General features: G+C 53.7%; 1 protein-coding gene across 1 annotated transcript in view; it reads right to left on the bottom strand.

Annotated features, from left to right (window-relative positions):
* Positions 1-15,435: 15,435 nt before the first annotated feature.
* ACADSB (acyl-CoA dehydrogenase short/branched chain) overlaps positions 15,436-15,920 on the bottom strand; it is a 40,277-nt gene continuing 39,792 nt past the window's right edge. The window contains exon 11 of the mRNA XM_056120615.1: positions 15,436-15,920. This exon is cut by the window's right edge and continues 828 nt beyond it. The gene's annotated coding sequence lies outside the window, so the exon portion shown is untranslated.

Below are 15,920 nucleotides of genomic sequence, written 5' to 3'. Positions count from 1 at the left end.
TGTAACCCCTGGACTACCTGACCCCAAATGAGACATTTCTTTAAAAAATAGTAATAATAATAAAAGAGAAAAACAATTAGACATTTCCGTGCAAAGTCTGGGAAGCATCCCGTGTCCACTCCGTTGCGCAAGGACAAACCTACTTGAAATGGGCTTCCCCGCCCCCCCAACCAGTGACCCCTGCAGAGTCTGTGGCCACTTACTTCCCTCTCCACGGGGGTCTCCCGCCGGGGCCCCTGTGGGCAGCGCTGCGGGGCGGAGGCAGGGAGGCCTCCCGCTGCCGGGCGCGGGACCTGTCAGGTAAATCACGCCACGTCCCCATTAACGTCTCACGCAGGCGCCGCCTGGTAATTTTGACAGCAAAATAAAGCCAGCCAACTGCATATGCTATGGGCTGACATGTAATTTTAACTTCATTCAGGAGCCCGACTTTTGAGACATGGTTACCTGCGGGAGCAGGCCATAAAGCAGGGATGGACGGGAATGTGTCAAACCGAGGCCCTTCCTAAATTACTCGGAGGCACAGATTAATACATTTAATATATTCCGGTCATGAGTGAAGCGCTCACAGCAGAACAACTGCTCCTTCAGCGATATCATTCATGGCAATGAACTACAGTCGTCCTGACAGCCTGGAAAAATGCCCCCACTTTTCAAACTGTACAAATGGCGCTTGGACACAGTAACTCAAAACTGGACACTTCATTTCAAGTTTAAAGCTAGTGGCCCAGCTACCAACTATTACTCCATCTTCTTTATTTGTGGTCCATGGTTTTGTACTCTTTAAGAATCAAATAAATACTGGTGTAATGGTTAGCAACTGTCAGTTCAACGAAAAATACGGCTAAATTCACCAATAAGTCTTTTTCCCACACATGCGAATTTATGCCCCAAGAACAGAGCCCATTGCTGCCAGGGGTCGGGATAGTTTTTTAATGGAGAGGGAGACTCACTTTAGTGATAAGAGTTTAAACCTGAACTCCTTTTTCCTTCTCTCGGCCTCATAGATCTAGCGCCGGCCACGGCGGGAGGGAACGCGCCTCGACACGCAAGTGAAAACGTGGAACTGCAGCGGCGGGCGGGCTCGGGGCGCCCGTGCGGAACTGCACCTGCCTCCCAGGCCCCGCTGGGACCCTTCCTCACGCGCTGGGGCCCGCTCAGCGTCGGGCACCACTGGGGGGCCCACCATGGGGCTTGGAGGAGTCCAGGCCTCACAGACGCAAGGCCCTGGGTTCGACCTCGGCACGGCAGTTGGCGAAACTACACAAGCCCCGTTGTCGTCCTCGTGGGTGTGGGCACGAGTATCGGCGAGTTCAGAAGCGCCGAGCGGCTTGGAGAGCGCACGGCTCAGTGCTCCGAGGAGCCTGTCCCTTCGGATTATCCTCTCCCTGTGGCTCTGGGACATTTCCTCGGAGACATTCCAGCCCACTCACCCCGCCCCCGCCCTCACCCCGCATGGATTCACCCACCCCATTCTGGACACTTTGTGCAGATGGAACCAGCCTCGCCGTGGGCCCCGGGGCAGCGACTCTCACCCTCGCTGGGTGTTCAGCTTCATCCACCTCGGGGCATCCATCAGGCCCTTGTGGCTTTCCAGAGCGAGAAAATATTTTGTGGGGGCTGGAGCAATAGCACAGCGGGGAGGGCGTTTGCCTTCCACACGGCCGACCCGGGTTCGATTCCCAGCATCCCATATGGTCCCCTGAACACCACCAGGGTGATTCCTGAGTGCAGAGCCAGGAGTAACCCCTGTGCATCGCCGGGTGTGACCCAAAAATCAAAAAAAAAAAGAAAGAAAAGAGAAAAGATTTTATTTCAGGGATCCCATGACACGTCTACCCTTCCCGCCAGGGAGCGGGCCCAGGACACACCCCCCTCCCCCCGACATCCTCATAGCAGGCTCCTCCCGGCCGAGCTGGCGGTGTGAGGCGAACCCGGGTCCATCCAAGCTGGGGTCTTGACTCACACACGATATGCCGAACTGGCTAGGGGACAGCTGGGGACACTGAGGCAGAGCGCCAGGCCGAGTGTCAGGACACGCTTCTCTATGATGAGAGGCTCTTCCTTCCATACGGGGACACGCCTGCTGAATCAGGGAGCACTGGGAGGGGAGAAGCGGGCTGGGGGCACTCTGGGACGCCCAGGGGGGAGCAGCGCCCCGGCAGAGCCCACAGAGCTGTGGCGTGCACAGGTGAGATGCACACGCAAGGCACCAAGGGTGGGAGCACCTCCAGGAGTGCCGGGGAGGACCGGGGACGGGGGTGGAGCACGGGAAGCCCCAAGTTCAGGCCCCGGCACTGCCTTTACCCCCCACTGGGACAGGAGCGTTCATGGCCCGCGCAAGTTCTTCAGGCCTACACGAGGGGTCGGGCATCAGTGGGGGAGCACCTGGGTCCCTGGGAACTGCTTGGGAGCTGCAAACCCTCCACAGAGGCTGGGCCAGCCCGGAAAGGTGGGTGGTGGCCACAAGGCGGGCAGGAGCCAGTCACGGTCGCCCGTTCTCCTCTGCGTCCAGTGCAGGGTGTGCAGAGGGTCCTCCCCAGCCCAGCGGCCACCGGGCCTCCATCCCCTGCTCTCCCGCCCCCGACAGCCCTGACTCCACCCAGCGCCCCCCTCCAAGGCCAGGCCAGGGTGGCCAGGGAGAAGAAAGCAAGAAGGGCTGTTCAAGCTGACGGGAAATCTCTCTTAACAAACAAGGGGCGGGATCGGTCGTCCAGTTACAGGGCGTTGGCCCTGCAAGCAGCCGACCCAGGTTCGATTCCTGGTATCCCATATGGTTCCCCTGAGCCGGCCAGGAGTCATTCCTGGCTCAAGAGCCAAGAGTGGAGCTGAAGCGATAGCACAGCGGGGAGGGTGTTTGCCTTGCAAGCAGCCGACCCGGGTTCGATTCCCAGCATCCCATATGGTCCCCTGAACACCACCAGGAGTCATTCCTGAGGGCAGAGCCAGGAGGAACGCCTGTGCATCGCCGGGTGTGACCCAAAAATCAAAAAGAAAAAAAAAAAGAGCCAAGAGTAACCCCTGAGCATCACCATGTGCGGCTCAAAAACAAAATAAAACACTCCCCTCCCCCAACCAACCGATAGCACAGCGGTAGGGCGTTCGCCTTACAAGCGGCCAACATGGCCGACCCAAGTTCGATTTCTCCGCCCCTCTCGGAGAGCCTGGCAAGCTACCGAGAGTATTCGACATGCCAGACACAGTAACAACAAAGTCTCCAATGGAGACGTTACTGGGCCCGCTCGAGCAAAAACAAAAATAACAACAAACCTCGATTGAAAAACAATGTCAGGCTCTTCAAGGTAGAAATATCTGAGGTAAAAGACACCTGTATCATATCAGGACCAAACTTAGTAGTTACCATGTTCAGTTAATATGTTGCTGTATGTGCTTCCTCCCCCTCTCTAAATAACTTTAAATAATTATAGATGATATTTTGTCTCCAATGTTTCATCTACTCGGCTGGCCCAGTGTGACCATCTTGCTGTACTGGGCATGGAGGCAATTTATTTTCAAGGAATTAAACGCCTGAGAAAAAAATGCCTTGTTCTCCGCATCCCCACGAAATGGAGGAAGATGATGATTCTGGCAGAGAAAGGACTAGTCAACTGGAGGAAGCAGCTTCTCCCAGGCCCAAGGAGAGCCAGCAGAGACTCCTGGAGATATATATATATATATATATATGGTAAAGGCCCTCCCGTTGATCGTTGATTTGCTCGAGCGGGCCCAGTAACGTCTCCATTGGAGACTTTGTTGTTACTGTGTCTGGCATATCGAATACTCTTGGTAGCTTATATATATATATATATATATATATATATATATATATATATCTTATTATCTAGTTCCTACTCTGGAGAACCTGGCAGGCTACCAAAAGTATCCTGCCCACACAGCAGAGTCTGGCAAACTCCCCGTGGCATATTCAATATGCCAAAAACCAGTAACAATGATGGGTCTCATTCTCCTGACCCTGAAAGAGCCTCAAATGTGGCACTTTCTGAAATCTCAGGGCTAGGACGAAGGAGACGTTACTGGGGCCTGCTCGAGGCAATCGATGAACAACAGGATGACAGTGGTACAGTGATTTTTGTCTCCAAGAGTTTCCGGATGAGGAGTGTTGCTTGTTGGGGACCACACCTTGGGGTGCTCAGGGCTTGGTCCTTCTCTGGGCTCAGAGATCACCCCAGTGGGGCTCTGGGGCCCGGTAAGTGCTAGACCCCAGGCAAAGCCCTCTGGATGGATTGGGCTGGAGCGGTAGCACAGCAGGGAGGGCGTTTGCCTTACACACGGGCAACCGACCCGGGTTGGATTCCCAGCATCCCATAGGGTCCCCTGAGCACTGCCAGGAGTGACTCCTGAGTGCAGAGCCAGGAGCATCCACTGTGCATCGCCGGGTGCGACCCAAAAAGGAAAATAAATAAATAAATAAATAAAAAGAGCCGCCTGGATGGTGGGATTGAGCCTGGTGCTGAGCCAGGCCGAAAGCAAACATCTCTGCACCGGGCTGATGAGCACTGTAAAGAGAGTGGGGCTCTCCCCATCCCCGAGTCTTGCCTGGCACAGCCCCAGACCCTTTAACCCAGGCTGTTCCCCGCTCTGGCCCTTGCCTGCAGCGGGCTGGACACCTCAGTCGCCTGCCCCTCCCCCACACCCTCTCCTCCTTCGTCTCCTCCCGCCTGGGTGCTGGGAAGACCCTGAGGACTTGTGGCCAAACGTCCCAGTGCCAGACTGAAGGTGAGGACACAGCAAAAGGGGGCTCCGTTCTCTTCAGCTGGAGAAAAGCCAACTTATACCAAGAGCCTGTTTAAAACACAGATACTGAAACTGGAGGGATGGCCAGGGCTCGGGGTGCTGGTCTGGCTTGTGTCTGTGGGCCCGGGGACAGCCCAAAGTCTGTGAGACCCCATTTCCCATTCTTCCCTCTGATCCAGAGGGCTGGGAAGAGCAGGGCAACAATGGTGGGGTCTTGAGGGCTAAGTAGGAGCTCCCTCGGCTTGTTCCGATGAGCAAGGGCTGAAGTCGGGGCACCCAGGATGCCAGGAGCACTGTGCGAGGACAGAGCCTCGGGCCTCTGTGCTCCTGGCGAGCAGGTCGGATTCAGAGTCCCTGCAGGGGGTGGATAGCTCCTGGGGACCAGAGGACACCACATTCTCCACTCTCTGGCGTCTCCAAGTCTGTTCAGGCCAGACGCCCTACAAGCCAGGGTTCGAGAGCCCGAGCCCGGTTCCTTTGCCGCAGCCTCACGCCCGGGAGGAGCCTGGAGCACCCCAGCGGCCTGTTCTCTCGGGCCCACACCTCTGGGGTCACCCAGGTCCAGATTTCCTCATCTCCTCTCTGGCCTGGACGCTCATGATGATGGATAAACTGAGGCCCAGAGAAGAATCAGCCTGACCACCCACGACCTGACCATCTTGGATGAAGCCAAGGTGCAATCAACAAGGATATGACACCCAGGAACGTGGGGTGCATTGCCCCCCCCTTGGTGCTCAGGGCTGAGTCCTGGCAGTGCTTGGGGGAATCATATGGGGACCAGGCACAGTACCCGGCTCAGCTGTAGCAAGACAGAACCTAAGCCTGGACTCTCCTGCCCATGCACCCGAGCTCTGCCTTTCCTGTCTAAAGCTGACAATCTTCTTTCAAGTCACATCAAGTCTGCGTTAGGGTCCTGCTTGGTGGTTGTTTTCCATCCATGAAGCCAAAGACGTGGCTCTTACCTCGGAGGCACAAGTCCCTGGTACTTCAGGAAGAAAAAGAAGCAGGAAAAAAAACGCTGGAGAAAAGCCAACTTATACCAAGAGCCTGTTTAAAACACAGAGACTGAAACTGGAGGGATGGCCAGGGCTCGGGGTGCTGGTCTGGCTTGTGTCTGTGGGCCCGGGGACAGCCCAAAGTCTGTGAGACCCCATTTCCCATTCTTCCCTCTGATCCAGAGAGGCCAGATGGAGGAGGAGGAGAAAGAAGAGAAGGAAGAGGAGGAGGAGGAAGAGAAGGAAGAAAAAGAAAAAGGAGACGAAGGAGAAGAGGAAGAGAAAGAGGAAGAAGAAGAAGAGGAGGAGGAGAAAGAGCAGGAGGAGGAGGAGGAGGAGGAAGAGCAGGAGGAGGAGGTGGAAGAAAAAGAAAAAGAAGGAGGAGGAGGAGAAGAAGGAGAAGAAGAAGAGGAAGAGGAAGAAGAAAAGGAGGAGGAGGAGAAAGAGCAGGAGGAGGAGGAGGAGGAGGTGGAAGAAAAAGAAAAAGAAGGAGGAGGAGGAGAAGGAGAAGAAGAAGAAGAAGAAGAAGAAGAAGAAGAAGAAGAAGAAGAAGAAGAAGAAGTAGAGGAGGAGGAGGAACAGGAAGAGAAGAGGAAGAAGAAGAGGAGGAAGAAAAAGGAGACGAAGGAGAAGAGGAAGAGAAAGAGGAAGAAGAAAAGGAGGAGGAGGAGAAAGAGCAGGAGGAGGAGGAGGAAGAGCAGGAAGAAGAGGTGGAAGAAAAAGAAAAAGAAGGAGGAGGAGAAGAAGGAGAAGAAGAAGAAGAGGATGAGGAAGAGAAAGAGAAAGAGAAGAGGAAGAAGAAGAAGAGGAAGAGGAAGAGAAAGAGAAAGAGAAGAGGAAGAAGAAGAAGAGGAAGAGGAAGAGAAAGAGGAAGAAGAAGAAGAGGAAGAGGAAGAGGAGGAGGAGGAAGAGGAAGAAGAAGAAAAGAAGAGAAGAAGAAGAAGAAGAAGAAGAAGAAGAAGAGGAAGAAGAGGAGGAAGAAGAAGAAGAAGAAGAAGAAGAAGAAGAAGAAGAAGAAGAAGAGGAGGAGGAGGAGGAGGAGGAGGAGGAGGAGGAAGAAGAAGAAGAAAAAGAAGAAGAAGAAGAAGAAGAAGAAGAAGAAGAAGAAGAAGAAGAAGAAGAAGAAGAAGAAGAAGAAGAAGAAGAAGAGAGGAAGAGGAGGGGAAAGAAGGAAGCGAAGGAGGAGGAGACGAGAGCAACCTCCTTAAGTGGAAATGTGCTGGTCAGTCTGAGAGGACACTTTTCAGCCCCCCAGCAGGGAGAGGGTCTAGGACGAGAGCAAGATTCTGGGCAACAGCCCCCAGCCTGCCTGGACACAGTCTTCTGGGCTTAAATCACGACGGTAACAAGTAAAGCCCAGCGCTGCTCTACTGATTGGAGGCCGCGGACTCCAGGCTTTGCTGTGAACAGCTGGAGAATCCCGCCAGGCCACTTATTTGACTGAGGAAGGCCGAGAAGTTTGACTTTTTCCTCCAGGTCACTGTGAGAGTTCGCCTGGAACTGAAATTTGAACCGGGCTGTGGGCTTCTCGCCCTCCCACCCTCACTCCATTTGTGTAGCTGGGTTTTTTTTTCCCCCTTCTGTGCAGGGAGGTAATGTAGGGGTATTGGCGAGGCTTTACAGGTTTCTTGTTTCTTTTTCTTTTTTAGCTCTTCCCTCCTATTTTGAAAAACAAAGATAGTTTGCCCAGTGCAACAGCAAATTCGAATAAAAATCCAGGGACTCCTAAACCCTTTCCAAGTTCGCCTTTATAATCAACTCTGAATTCCACGCGAAAAGTCGAGAAACCGCCCGTCTCTGAGGGAGCTAGGTGGGAAGTATTTTCTCCAACACGCCTCGTTTTGTGAAACTCATAAAATAATGGGGTCGCACAGGCTCAGGCCAGGCTCTCCCCACCAGCGAGCTCTTTTATCGCCGCTGAAAAGTGACTTTTTGGGGGGGCTCATTATCCCGCAAGATCTCGTGCGGCTGATTTGCATTTGAAAGAGGAAGTTCATAAAAGCCTTTTCTGATTCTCCTAACACAAGTTCAAATCAGGGACCATTATCACCCTATAGAAAGACCCGCATGGCATATGGATCATTCTGGAGAAGGGGGTGAGCGCCTTTTAAGAGAATTGTTTTAGTTTTTGCAGGAAATTAATCAGAGGGATGGGCTTTGTGAAGCGGGGAGCACATCTAATCTGTCCTTTGTGTGAATTCGCCGGGCTCCAATTCCAAGCAATTGCGGACAACATGCGCTTTTGTTCGCGAGCCACTTGTTACATGCATAATTAGAGACTGCAGTCGCTGTGTTTAAAGAAAAACTGTTTTCCAATGTAATGTGTGATCTTGATAATAGTATTTTCATCAAAGGTAGCAATTACATTCATTAAGCTGGGCCTGGCGGGGCTGCAAGGAAATTAAGTGGAAAGTGAATAGGAAGCTTCCCATCCCCTGTTATCTCGTCCGCTTTAGAAGCTGAAATGCACCATGGTGGGCCCTCGCTGGGAAATACACAGTGAATCTGAAAAAATAAAGTCCTTCTTAACCTTTCTGAATAATGACCCTGCAGACAGCCTAGGGAGGCAGCCACGGACGCCCTTCTCGAATTAAAGGGTTTTATTCGACCTTAATTTCCTATGCAAGTTTTAAATGAGCTCGACATATGATACAGCTCCTTAAAGGCTGCAGGGCTCTTCAGGATTAACTCCCTGTTCTTTTCACCCATAAATTAATAGTTTTGTGTTTGAAAAAAAAAAGACCCCACAACAAGGCATAAATCAACGAGTTTGGGAGAGAGAAGGCCATTTGCCTATTTTTAATGACCCCTTTAACTCTGCAGCTCGTTGTCCTGAGTGAATTCTGAGGATGTTCTCACTGGAACTGCTCGCGGAGGGAGATGCTCGCCGAGAAGCGTCTTGAATCTCATTGGGTTTCTGTGAGAAATTCATCGAGCAGAAAGACCATCAATGCACGCGCCTCTGTGCGACTTGTGTGTGTCTGTGGTCGTGTGAGTGTGTGTGAATGTGACTCTGAGTGGAATTGTGTGTTCGTGTTCGTGAACAGGTAAGACGTGGTGGGCATATGCGACTGTGGTTGTAAGTGAATATGTGTGAGCATAAGTGATTGTGTGTATACGGATATGTGTGGTTGTGAATATGTGATCGTGTGTACACGAACGTGTGAGTGTGTGTACGTATGCCTATCTATGAACATGTACGGTTCTGTGGGTGTTCGTGATTGTAAATGTGCATGATTGTAAGGGATTGTATGTACGTGAAAGTGTGTTTCTGCTTATTTATGTGTGAGAGTTATGTGAGTACACGGATTCCGTGGTGTATGTGATTGTAGATGTGTACGACTGTGTGTGGGTGTGTGGGTGTGTGTCTGCTTGTGCGTATGTGCACGAGTGCATGTGACTACGGCCCTGTGTGCAGTTGTACTGAATGTGTGTCTGTGGCTGTATGTGATATGTGTGGTTCAGTGCGGTTGCGTGTGCCAGTGGACAGGTGTGATTCTGTACATGTACGTGTGCGTGTGGCACCGTGCACGGTGCCTCTGGGTCGATGCTCTCTGCCTCCTCTTCAGCCTCCCACCAACCCTCCAACGAGAAACGCTGCTTGGAAAACGACCTTGCCCTGCGTCCCGGGTTCGAGGATTTCTATACATTCAGCACGCGCAGGAGGATCCGATGTTCCGGGCAAGAGCGGATGGAGGTGCCCGGCCAAGGCTTGACCTGAAAAGCTTGAGAGAAAACGAACCCTGTCCGCGAAATCAATGGGGCCTGTTTCTTGTGACCGGACACGCCAGCGCGGTCTGGAGTCATTATCTCCCATTGATCGACCTAAATGTCATGCAGAGCGTCTTGGAGCGGGGCGGGCACTGGGCTGGGTGGGGGCTGGGGGCCAGAAGGGACTGGGGGGCATGTCTCGCCATGCGGGCAGCGTTTCCCTTGCTGAGGGAGTTATGCCATCGAGAAGGGGGGGCGGAGCTCCCCCTGAGGCCAGCTGCGCCAGACCAGATGAGAGCACTGTCTCAGGAGCCAGAGCCCAGATGAGAGCACTGTCTCAGGATCCAGAGTCCAGAAGAGAGCACTGTCTCAGGAGCAGGGGCCCAGACAAGAGCACTGTCTCAGGAACAGGGGTCCCAGACGAGAGCATTGTCTCAGGATCCAGAGTCCAGGCAGGAGCACTGTCTCAGGAGCAGGGACCCAGATGAGAGCTCTGTCTCAGGAGTGGAGCCCGCTGTGTCCCAGCTGGCAGTGGACGCTCACGGCCCTTGTGACCGGCTGGTTCTGTGCCAGCTCGCGTGGGGGTCACTCAGAGGGGGCACAGCCTTGGCCCCTGACGCAGTGGCCGGGGGCGCGGCTTAGGCAGCAGCGCACACCGGGGGACGGACGAGCCCCTGACCAGCGCCCCAGCCCGGCGCCCAGCCCCGTGGCCCCTAGCAGCAGTCAGGTTGGCCCCAGGCCAGCCTTCGGCAGGCGGCAGGCGTGGTCCCTGGCTACCCGCTCTAGCCCATTGTGTGCGGCCCTTAAAGCCAAAAGGAAGATGAGATCTCAGACGGGTCAAGTGGGTCACCTGGTGAGGAATGGGGTGCAGACCCCCAGCCCACACCCCGGCCATCAGCTGCGTGAACACGGGGTGTGTCCTGGCCTTGTGGGCTTAGACCCCCCCACCAACAACTTGGGGTGAAGCAAGTTCTCCGAGTCCCAAGCAGGTCCACAGCCATGAGGGGGAGTTTTGGGGGGTCCCTCACTCCCATGTTGAAGCAGCTTAGTTGTAGGGGAGCCTCCTTTAAAGAGACCCCAGGAGGGGGCACAGCAGAGAGGACAGAGCCAGGCCGCAGATCCCAGAGAGAGAGAGAGAGAGAGAGAGAAAGAGAGGGAGGGAGGGAGGGAGAGAGAGAGGGATTAGAGAGAGAGGGAGGGAGAGAGAAAAAGAGAGAGGAGAGAGAGAGAGAGGACTGAGCCAGGCCCCAGATCCCGAGACCCCTGCTTTCTGCCTCTGGGGTTGGGGCTGGGCTGGGCTGGGGAGGTGGGGGCCAGTCTGCCTCTCCTCCCCTCTCTGGCCCTGCCAATCCCCGGCTTTAGCTGTCTGACGTCGGCCCTCTGGGAGCTGCAGGGGAGGCGCATTTCCTCCTTCCTGAGAGCGAGAGCATCTCGGTCCCTGGCACCTTTCCTCCTCAGAGTAGAGTTTTCAGTCTGATGTGGCCCCGTTTATTGTCACTTCTGTTTTCTTCTCCAGCTGCAGGAAATCCCCGAAGACACCCTGAAGTCAACATCGTGAGACATTTGTCAATGTTTTCTTCAACGTATCTACTGGATGTGGGTCTCTGGTCCTTGGGCCACATGCAGTGCTGGACGGGAATGACTCCTGGACTTGGGGTGGGGGCTGTATTTGGCACGGGGGGCTGAACTGAGGTCGACCACATTCAAGAGAAGAGCCTTTGCCCCTCTGTCATCTCTCTGGCTTTTCCTTTGTTTTTTCTTTTTGGGTTACACCCTGTGATGCACAAGGGTTCCTCCTGGCTCTGCACTCAGGAATTACCCCTGGCGGTGCTCGGGGGACCATATGGGATGCTGGGATGGGGGACCATATGGGATGCTGGGATTCGAACCTGAGTAGGCCACGTGCAAGGCAAACGCCCTACCCGCTGTGCTATCGCTCCAGCCTTGCCTCTCCTTTTTGGATTGATTTTTGTGTATGGTGTGGGACAGAGGTCTGGCCCTAATGGGGCTAAAACATGCCTCTGAGGTTGATTTGCCATTAAAGTGTGAGTTGGTACTTTTCCTGGAAGGCTCTGAAGATGAACAAATCTTGAAGACTTGAAGGAACATGCCGGGGGGACCTCGGCATAACCTGCCTGAGTCGTGCTCATCCTTGCCAGGTGCCAAGAAGCATCTTGTTGAACTCCTCCCTGCCCCAGTCTCCTGGTCCGTAAAGTGGGTTCACACAAGCGTCAACTGCACAGGAATGTTGGGAGCTAAGCCAGGAGTGTGGCTCCACTGTACAGAAGAACGTGAGGTCCAGTAACACACAAAAAAACATACAGAACAGTCTAGAACAGTGGCCGCCGCAGTAAGAGAGGAGACAGCAGGCGCTCACCGGCACTGCTCAGGGACTGAAGGAAGTACCTTCCCCTGGGGCTGGCTTGGGTAGTGTCCTACTCAGGTGTTGTGACAGGGTCCACGGCCAAGAACAGGACAGGGCAGCTGAGACGCACACGCACCTCACTGAGGATCTGGCCTTTGTCTGCCAGGCGGCCCAGAGCCACCGCACCCCACAGGCTCTTGCTGGAACACGCTCTCTCTCTTTTTTTTTTTTTTTGCTTTTTGGGTCACACCCGGCGATGCTCAGGGGTTACTTTTGGCTCATGCACTCAGGAATTGCTCCTGGCGGTGCTCGGGGGACCATATGGGGTGCTGGGAATCGAACCTGTGTCAGTCATGTTGGCTGCGTGCAAGGCAAACGCCATACCCGCTGTGCTATCGCTCCAGCCCCCGCTCTCTCTTTTATACACACACATGCACATGTATGCACACGCATATGCACACACATACATGTGTACATGCACGCATACACACGAACGCACATGTGTGTGCATGCGTGTGCGTTTGTGCATGTGTGCATGCATGTACACGTATGTGTACATGACCGCATACACATGCACGCACATACATGTACATGCATGCACACATGCACAAATGCACACGCATGCACACACATGTGCGTGCGTGTGTATGTGTGCATGTACACATGTATGTGTGTGCATATGTGTGTGCATACATGTGCTTATGTGTGCATGTGTGTGCGTGCGTGTGCGTTTGTGCATGTGTGCATGCATGTACACGTATGTGTACATGACCGCATACACACGCACGCACATACGTGTACATGCATGCACACATGCACAAACACACACGTATGCACATACACGCACATGTATGCACACGCATATGCACACATACATGTGTACATGCACACATACACACGCACGCACATACGTGTACACACATGCACACATATGCACATGCATGCATGCACACACAATGCAGCACCACAGGAGAGAAAGACAGCGACCCAGAGTCTAAAGCCATGGAGAGAGGAAGGCGACGCATAGGCCGGAATCCCCTGCCAGTGTCAGGCTTTCACGGGGTCAAGAGAGTGACCCCGGGGCCATGAAGCAGACTTGGGTGGTGCAGAGGTGAGCATGTGTGCAACAGCATGGCAAGCGTCCAAACCCTGAGACCACAGAGTCCCCAGGCCCAGCCGCCAGCCAGCAGGGAGCAGCAAGTGTGGGGGGGAGGGGGATAATGGAGCCTGACCTAAGAGGAATTGTTCGTTTGCCTTTGGGGTTTCCTTGGGGGGGAGGAAGGGGTTATGTTTTGTTTCTGGGGCCACACACAGGGGTTCCTCCTGGCTCTGCACTCAGGAATTACCCCTGGCGGTGCTCAGGGAACCCTATGGGATGCTGGGAATCGAACCCAGGTTGGCCACGTGCAAGGCTAACGCCCTCCCCAATATGCTATTGCTCCAGCCCCAAGTAAAATCTTCTTTCGCGCTTGGATGTTCAACAGGGTCTACATGCCAGGACTGACTCCCTGTAAACCAATCAAATGGGCTGAAAGGGCAACAGAACGGCCCAGGAAATGAGAGCTGGGTCTCGTTCCGGCAGGAGGGTCTCGGGGTCTCCTCAGCTCCTCGCGGTGTCCCACAAACACTCTTGCTTTCCCTGAGTAGCAAAGGTCTCAGGCAACTCAACGCTTTATTCACTCATTCTCCATAGAACATTGATTTTGTAGCACAGAGAACATGGTCAGAGGTATCCATGCAAACCGAACTCACACTTCCTGAAAGGAGGCCAGAAATAAAGCAGCCAGGATACAACCAGGGAGTTTGCTAAAATACGCCGGAATCACAAAAGCGAATCATCACACACAGCAGCCTTGACATCCGACGCGTCGGTGTGGAGAGCCCAGGAACGGCAGGCGATGAGCACGGGTGGGAACACTGATCAATCCCAGGACGCTTCTGGAATAACACTCTATCCGTTAAGCCTAAAATAAATCAGCAGGAATGCTGACAAGTAACAGGAGACGAGCAGAAACGTGACCGGAGCAAAGACCCGCGACTCCGTCTCCTAAGCCGTAATTCCTTCAGGGCCAGAAGGAGGAAGTGGGGCTAGGTGGTCCTTGGAGGACTTGGCAACGTCAACTTTCCTGGATCCCCAACTCTCGGCTACAACTGCGGCCCTCACGGCAAGTGGGGGCTCCATTGTCGCAGACAATGATCACGGTGTTGGCTGGTTCCAGGATGGACCTTGGGCACTGGCCCGGCCCAATCTTCCGGGGAACAAGCAAAGACGATCAAGAGTAGACTTGGGGAGGTGACCAGATCATCACTGAGGCACAAAGGAGGGGGAGGAGGAGTGGGAGGGGGGAGGAGAGGGGAGGAGGAGTGGGAGGAAGTGGAAGGGAAGAAAAATTATAATGCAAAAACCTCAGGGCAGACCTTCAACATCTTTGGCACGTGGGGTGAGAACTGGCGTGACTCCTAACAGTTAAGTGCTGATGCAATTATTACTATTTTTCTTTTTGGGTCACACCTGGCAATGCACAGGAGTTACTCCTGGCTCTGCACTCAGGAGTCATTCCTGGCAGTGCTCAGGGGACCATATGGGACGCTGGGAATCGAACTCGGGTCAGCTGCGTGCAAGGCAAACGCCCTACCCGCTGTAGTATCTCTCCAGCCCCAACTGATGCAATTATTAACCACCACACTATTACCCACCAACTGCCCTTGGGGGATGGATAGGCACTAAAAAACGGTCCAAACTAGAACTCAGTTCAGACCAAAAACCATCCCAGGGCTCGGGAATGTCACCGGAAGTGAGGGCGGCATGGTTCTCAGTAGTTGGGGGCTCCACTGGCGAGGGCCTTTCTCTTGACCACACCCCCCCCCCTCCATTCCAGTGAAGTCTCTGATAATCGCTTCCATGGAAACAGCGAGGAAAGCTGGCTGGGCCCCTTTCAGGAAGCCCCAGCCCCACCACTGCCCTTACCACAGGGCTCGGTTTTCTGATTCAGAAAGGCGGGGAAAGTTTGGTTTATTTATTTATTTGTTCTCTTTTTTGGGTCACACTCGGTGATGCTCAGGGGTTACTCCTGGCTCATGCACTCAGGAATCACTCCTGGCGGTGTTTGGGGGACCCTATGGGATGCCGGGAATCGAACCCGAGTTGGCCGCATGCGAGGCAAACACCCTACCCACTGTGCTATCACACTCCAGCCCCCAGGCAGGAAAATTTTGGGTTTGCATCATCTCCCTGTTTGAAAGTCAGGCAGACGTCCTGGTCTCACGTGATCCAAGCCTTTTCCTTCCCAAGAGTCCTACGGAATTCCCGTCTCGGTGATATTTATTTCATCCCAGATGTTTACCTACGCTTCGGATCCCAGAAACAAATCCAATGGCGGTACAAAGCAAAAATCATTAAAAACAAAAAACAAACAAACAAAAAAAACACGCTTTCTTAGCAAGCCCGATTGCTGCATTCAACCACTAAAAGAATATTTTCTCTTCCACACGAGCGATGGCTGGAAGCAAGGGTGTGAGCCTTGAACCTGCTTCCCCGTCTCGAACCCAGGCTGACTGCTGAGAAAATAGAAACTCGGAGAATCAAAGAGTAATTCCTGCTTTGTAATGTAGGACAACAGACACGGATTTGCTTCTTGAACTGTCAAGTTATTTTTATTTACTTCTTTGATGCATTTTGTGGCACGAGCGATGGAAGCAGGAACGTGGCTTCCCCAGGGAGCCTCACCCCTACACGTGACTGACACGCCTGAAACAGGGCCAGGTTCAGCCTGGGTCTCGCCCTCCACACTCCACAGCGCCCTCCACACAAACCTCAGTTCCTGTTGGTCTCTGGCCGCACCCAGCGGTCTCCAGGGTCACTCCCTAGGGTGCTGGGGTCGAGCCCAGACCTCTAGCTGGCAAAGTCTTCGTTCCGGGCCTAGAGTGTCACCCCTGGCCCCGTTGCTAAACTCTGAAGTCGTGATAAAGTTCCACCATGAAGCGGGAGGAACGAGGATTCAGTTCCAAGAGAGTTCGGCTGGTGGAAGGCAGAGCATGGCTGAACGGAAAATACTGGAAAATACTTGGCTTACTCAAGCGAATCCTTCCACTTG

Source organism: Sorex fumeus, unplaced genomic scaffold (assembly GCF_029834395.1).
Source record: "Sorex fumeus unplaced genomic scaffold, SorFum_2.1 ptg000043l, whole genome shotgun sequence".
In the NCBI taxonomy this organism is placed as follows: domain Eukaryota; kingdom Metazoa; phylum Chordata; class Mammalia; order Eulipotyphla; family Soricidae; genus Sorex; species Sorex fumeus.
The sequence above is the reverse complement of the archived record's forward strand: the minus strand, read 5'-3'. Positions and strand labels throughout refer to the sequence as shown.